At 35.8% G+C, this 6,365-nt stretch overlaps 1 pseudogene; it reads left to right on the forward strand.

Annotated features, from left to right (window-relative positions):
- Positions 1-3,554: 3,554 nt before the first annotated feature.
- Positions 3,555-5,090, forward strand: LOC108285830 (annotated as a pseudogene).
- The last annotated feature ends 1,275 nt before the right edge of the window (positions 5,091-6,365 follow it).

Below are 6,365 nucleotides of genomic sequence, written 5' to 3' on the forward strand. Positions count from 1 at the left end.
GTCATTGTTCAAGTAGAAAGTCAAAGACAAGTCTCAAGATAACACCTCATAAAGATAGATGAACATTACAATGATGAGATGTTTAAAGCTGCTTCTGGAGCTTCTCCTCTGTTCTTATCACTAGAAGCAGGGCTCACTGTAAACAGGATTTTTGTTTGCTTTTACAATCACTTTTTTGTAAATTTCTAATACCTACTTATTAGATGTGTAGATCTACCTCTCACTGTATTCTTTCTTAGTTACATACAATTTAATCATGATTATCCTAGCAAAATAAGTTAGGGGAGATGGAAGCTGCTGTCCAATACAGAAGTTTTGGTTTTGCTCATTTAGCACAGTACATGATGTCATTAACCAGGGATATTCAACTTCTATTACATCCCAAGAGAAAGTAATCCAAAACAAATGTAGGAAATCTCTACTCATGTCATAGCTCCAATCCTAGCTTTTTTCTTTATCCATTAAGTCAACTGAAATATACAGTAGTAAAAATTTAGAACAAAGAAAATATTGCTTTCAATCTTAGAAAGATCTCTTTCACTTTGCAGGCAGACACTACCTAAATGAAATCTGAAATAGAATGCATAGGCCAACATGCATTTTCCATAGAAAAACATAATGAATGAAAGTTAGAAATTGGTGCTAACACTACTTCTGTTTAACTACAACATGGATTAAATTTGTTTCTGTGGTACTATTTTGAAACCAACCACCTCACATCTCATTGTTTCTAAAGGAAACCATTTTCTAAGTTTGAAATACCTGGTAGAATACACAACTATTTAGAGCACAATCCTCTTGAATCCTCATAGCAAATGGCTCTTTTTCTTTCTTTCTATATCTTTCATTATATATTTATATTTTATAATGATAAATGTATATGTACAAGCAGCATGAAATACTAAATCAGATAAAAAACATTGGCATCAAACTAGAGGCTCTATATTATTGAAACTATATAAAAATATATTTTATGGCAGGTAATTGCAATATTAGTAATACACTTCAGTGATAAAAAGGGGAGAAAAAGGTTTGCACAATATCATTTAAAGAACTGGTACACATTGTTAAAAGTGAGTTCAGAATACTTAATAAGAGTATATGCATTATATGAAATGTGAAATACTGTGATAAGGCCATGCTATATGTGATGGATAATAGTACATGTCAACCTAACTGGGCCAAAGTTTTTAGACACAATATTTGGTGAAATAGTATTTCTGGATGTGTCTCTGAAGGTGATTTTGGATGAGATTAATATTTGAATCAGCAGATTAAGCAAAGCAGATAGACTTCCCAGTGAAGTTGGGCCTCATCCAATCAGTGGAAGGCCTGAACAGAATAAAAGACCGAGTAAGAATTATTTTTCCCTGCCTGACTGTCTTCCATCTTGGATATTGATCTCCTTTTGTCTTCAGTCTTAAACTTGGACTAGAAACTTACAAAATTACCTACTGTGGTTCCCAGGCCTTTGGACTTGGACTGGAACTATACAACATACTCTCTTGGGTCTGCAGCTTGTCCAGTGCAGATCATAGAACTTCTCTGTCTCCACATCATATAAGCCAGTTCATTTTAGGAAATCATATAAGAGTAATTTATATACGTATATATATACACACACACACACACCTCATTAGATATAATACAACACATATATTTTCACATAAATATATGTGTGTATATTTATAAATAAATATTACTGAATATAATAGTATAATTGTGTCTATGTGCTTCTGGAGAATCTAGAATAATACACTCACTTAAATTTTATATTATGTTTTGGACAATTTCTAAAAAATAAATTTAAAAGTATTTCATATTTTTACTAGCAGCTTTATTGATTTGCAGTTTATCATTCTATGTAAAATTCGATATTAACTCAATTATTTTTAGTCATTACCTAGAGATCAATTTTAAAAAGCCTCTCTTCTCCTCTATTAAATAAAAGCAATGCTAATGATATTCTGCCAGCTTCAAACTGACTGATTTATCACATCATTACACAGCCATCCTGCATATGCCCTTTGTTTGTGGAATAGTATAGCTTGACAATAACAAATCACTATGCCCTCTGTTGTTGAACATGTTAGAAGAAAGGCAGCTCACACACACAAAACCAAATGGAGCTGGAATGTTTAGATGCAGTTGACTTCTGTATTAGCTATTCATAAGCCACACTTAACAATCATTTAGAACTTTTTTATCTTGAAGATTTCAAATTCTGTCTCCTCACTCATTCCCCCTGAGTCTATTCTGCTTTGATTCCGTGATGGTGAAACTGTAGTGTTCCCTTATCTCCCTTGCAGGATGTGCTACAGGGATGTAGCTCACTCCTTAGTCATCCCACTGCCCTGTGGCTCAAATCTCCAGGGGGAGCATGCATAGGAGCAGGTGCAGAGGCTCTGGAGAGTGCTTTTGGGATCCAGCTCCATAGCAGCCTCTAGGCATGGGTGTCTATGACGCCTGAAGCCCAAGCCAGCACATGTTACAGTGTGCTCTTTCAGTTTAGCTATCTGCAGACAGCTTGCGTTAATCAGCTCAGTAGATCTTCTGCCTTAGCATAAGGGGAGGGGGCCAGCATGACAGCCTGAGTTCTTTCCCAGTATACTGGAAGAATCGGATCACACTTGAGCTAGAAGGATGAGTGCAAGGTTTTATTGAGTGGTGGAGGTTGCTCTCAGCTAGGTGGAGATAGATGGGGACCTGGAAGCAGGGGGAGGAGTGAGAAGGTGATCTTCCCCTGGAATCAGGAGGCACAGTGGTCAGACTCTTCTCTGCTATGGCTGAACTCCCTTTTGTGTCCAGGCGTCCTTTCTCTTCTTTCTCTGCTGTGCCATGCTGCCTTCTAAGTTCCTCTGGACGTTCAGCTGCTTGTGTCTGTGTCAGTTAAGATCCTGGGTTAATATGGGCAGGCATAAGGTCCTTGGTTAATATGGCAAGCAAAAGGCAATTCTTTGTGCCTGAGAACAGAAATGCCTGCCCTCCCTTGGAGCCAGGGTTTTTCAAGTTTCAAGGTGGGGCTTTTGCCAGAGAACCACCCTCTTCTACCCAGTATTTCCCTGTCTTCTGTCCATATTAGTAGCTAGGTCTCAGAAATCAATTTACCTATATAAAATATCTGATTCTGATTGGTAGTGACCACTGACCTTATATAAACAGATTTTTATATTCACAGCCTGTAAGTCGATTCTGTTGATTTATTCAAAATGCCGATGGTCAGAATAACTGAAGCTCCAAAAAAATTTAAGAAACTCTGACTGGCAAACTCTCCTCAAATTCCAGATGCAAATTGTGGGTTCATATGCAAAAATTAAACAAAAATATCAAATAATTATCTCTTGTAGATTCAGAGAAATACTTCTGTTTCTTCTTTTTTAATTTCCATTTACTTATACGCACAAAATTCCAAGGGAAAATATAATATCAAAGTGTGATATTTTATTTAAATGATTGCAATAACAGAATGATACTGCATTCTGCAGGACCAGGACCTTAAAGATAGCCACAAGGGCAGAAAACGGTGATAATGAAAACACCAAACAATCAAAAAAACACTGGCTGCTCTTAATGCCAAAGCCTGTCACCAAATTGAGTATTATTTTGGATACTTCAATTATCCATGGTACACATTCTTAAAAAACAGATCAAACTGGATGAAGCCTGGGTATCTTTGGAGATGGAAAATTCAACAGGGTGAACCATCTAACAATAGACTTTAATGTGAATGCGGAAGCATTGAGCAATTCCAAGGCAGAACTCATGGAAATCAGTGAAGATAAAACTAAAATCAGAAGATCTCAAAGCAATCCCTTCCGTGAAGTGAATGATGAGTATAAAAATAAGGTAAAAAAAAACAGATCTGTGGTCAGGCACAATGGCTCATGCCTGTAATCCCAGCACTTTAGGAGGACAACTAGGGCAGATCACAAGGTCAGGAGTTTGAGACCAGCCTGACAAACATGGTGAAACCCCATCACTACTAAAAATACAAAAAAAAAAAAAAAAAAAAGCTGGGCATAGAGGTTCATGTCTGTAATCTGATAGTACTGCAGCTACTCAGGAGACTGAGGCAGGAGAATCTCTTGAACCTAAGAGGCGGTGGTTGCAGTGAGCTGAGATTGAGTCACTGTACTCCAGCCTGGGTGACTAAGTGAGACTCTGTCCCCCCATCCTCCCTAAAAAACAGATTTCTTTGTATTAAAGGCTTCCCAACTGATGCAACTCTTGATAACATAAAAGAATGGTTAGAAGAGAAAGGTTAAGTACTAAATATTCAGAAGGGAAGAACATTGCATAAGGTACTTTAGAGATTGGGTTTTGCTGTGTTTGATAGCACTGAATCTGCTGAAAAGTTTGTAGATACCCCTGAACAGAAGTACAAGGACATAGACCTACTAATATCTTTCAAGGAAGATTACTTTCCAAAAANAAAAAATGGAAGAAAGGAAAGAAAATAAAGTGTAAGCTTAATTAAAAGCTAAATGAAGAAAATACTGAAATGAAATCTCTAGAAGAAATGACTGGAAGCTTGCTAAAATTTTCAGGTCACTTAGATCATCAGAGCGACAGAGATGGTTTATACATCCTTTTCTCAAATTATAGTGTAATAAAATGGATAGTATTTGTCAGAGGAAAATAGGGGATAATTCTATTTAAAGAAAAAGCCAAGGAAACATTAGGTAAAGCTAAAGATACAAATAATGGTAACCTGCGAATAAGGAACACAGAAGTGATGTGAAAAGTAATCAAAGAGGTGGAAAAAGAAGCATTGAAAAAAACAATGGAAGATCAACAAGAATTCCTAAACAAATGGAGGTCAAAACGTCACAGATTTAAAGGAAAAGGAAAGGTAATAAATCTACACAGTTTGGGTCAGCTTAAAAGAAAATTACTTTCTGAGAAAGTAAAAGAAATTTGTTAATGATGATGAAAATAGTGCAACTGGACCTGTGAAAAGAGCAAGAGAAGAAACAAGAAAAGAAACAGAAAAGAGAAAATGGTGCTGGAGACCAGTAGTTTAGTAAACCAAATTTTTATTCATTTTACATTGGTTTCAAACTGCTTTTTTTTCTTAAGCCTTTTAAAAAGAAAACTAAATCAGGTCCACTTCAATGTCCACCTGTGAGAAAGGAATTTTCTTTTTTTTTTTTTTTTTTTTTTTTTTTTTGTTTTTTTTTTTTTTTTTTTTTTTTTTTTTTTTTTTTTTTTTTTTTTTTTTTTTTTTTTTTATCCAAATTAGAATTATTTTTTTGAATGTACAGTTCTGTTTGTGTCATATCAGATGATTCAAATATCAAAAGGAAGATTCTTCCTAAATTGCATTCATAATAATTTTGCAAACACTAACAATCATTAATTTTATCTTGATGAAAAAATATGACCTGTGAAAGCAAATTCTAAAGCAACCCAACAGAAGAACAGAAAACCAAACATCATATGTTCTCACTCATAAGTTGGTATTGAACAATGAGGACACATGGACACAGAGAGGGGAACATCACACACCGGGGCCTATCAGGGGGTGGGAGAGTAGGGGAGGGATAGCATTCGGAGAAATACCTAATGTAGATGACAGGGGGATGGATGCAGCAAACCACCATGGCACATGTAAACCTATGTAACAAACCTGCACATTCTGCACATGTACCCCAGAACTTAAAGTATAAAAAAAAGAAAGCCTACAAACATAATTCACCACATAAACAGAACTAGAGACAAAAACCACCTGACTATCTAAATAGATGCAGAGAAGGCCTTCGACAAAATTCAACAGCACTTTATGCTAAAAACCCTCAATAAACTAGGTATTGACGGAACATATCTCAAAATAATAAAAGCTATTTACGACAAACCCACAGCCAATATCATACTGAATGGAGAAAAACTGGAAGCATTACCTTTGAAATCTGGCACTAGACAAGGATGCCCTCTCTCACCACTCCTATTCAATATAGTACTGGAAGTTCTAGCCAGAGCAATCAGGTAAGAAAAAGAAATAAAGGGTATTCAATTAGGAAAGGAGGAAGTCAAACTGTCTCTATTTGCAGACGACATGATTGTATATTTAGAATACCTTATGGTCTCAGCCCAAAATCCCCTTAAACTGATAAACAACTTCAGCAAAATCTCAGGATACAAAATCAACATGCAAAAATCACAAGCATTCCTATATACCAATAACAGGAAAGAAAGAAAGAAAGAGTGAGAGAGAGAGAGAAGGAAGGAAGGAAGGAAGGGAGGGAGGGAGGGAGGAAGGAAGGAAAAAGAAAGAAAGAAAGAAAAAAAGAAAGAAGAAAGAAAGAAAGAAAAGAAAGAAAGAAAGAAAAGAAAGAAAGAAAGAAAGAAAGAAAGAAAGAAAGAAA

This window comes from Cebus imitator, unplaced genomic scaffold (assembly GCF_001604975.1).
Source record: "Cebus imitator isolate Cc_AM_T3 unplaced genomic scaffold, Cebus_imitator-1.0 Scaffold308, whole genome shotgun sequence".
In the NCBI taxonomy this organism is placed as follows: domain Eukaryota; kingdom Metazoa; phylum Chordata; class Mammalia; order Primates; family Cebidae; genus Cebus; species Cebus imitator.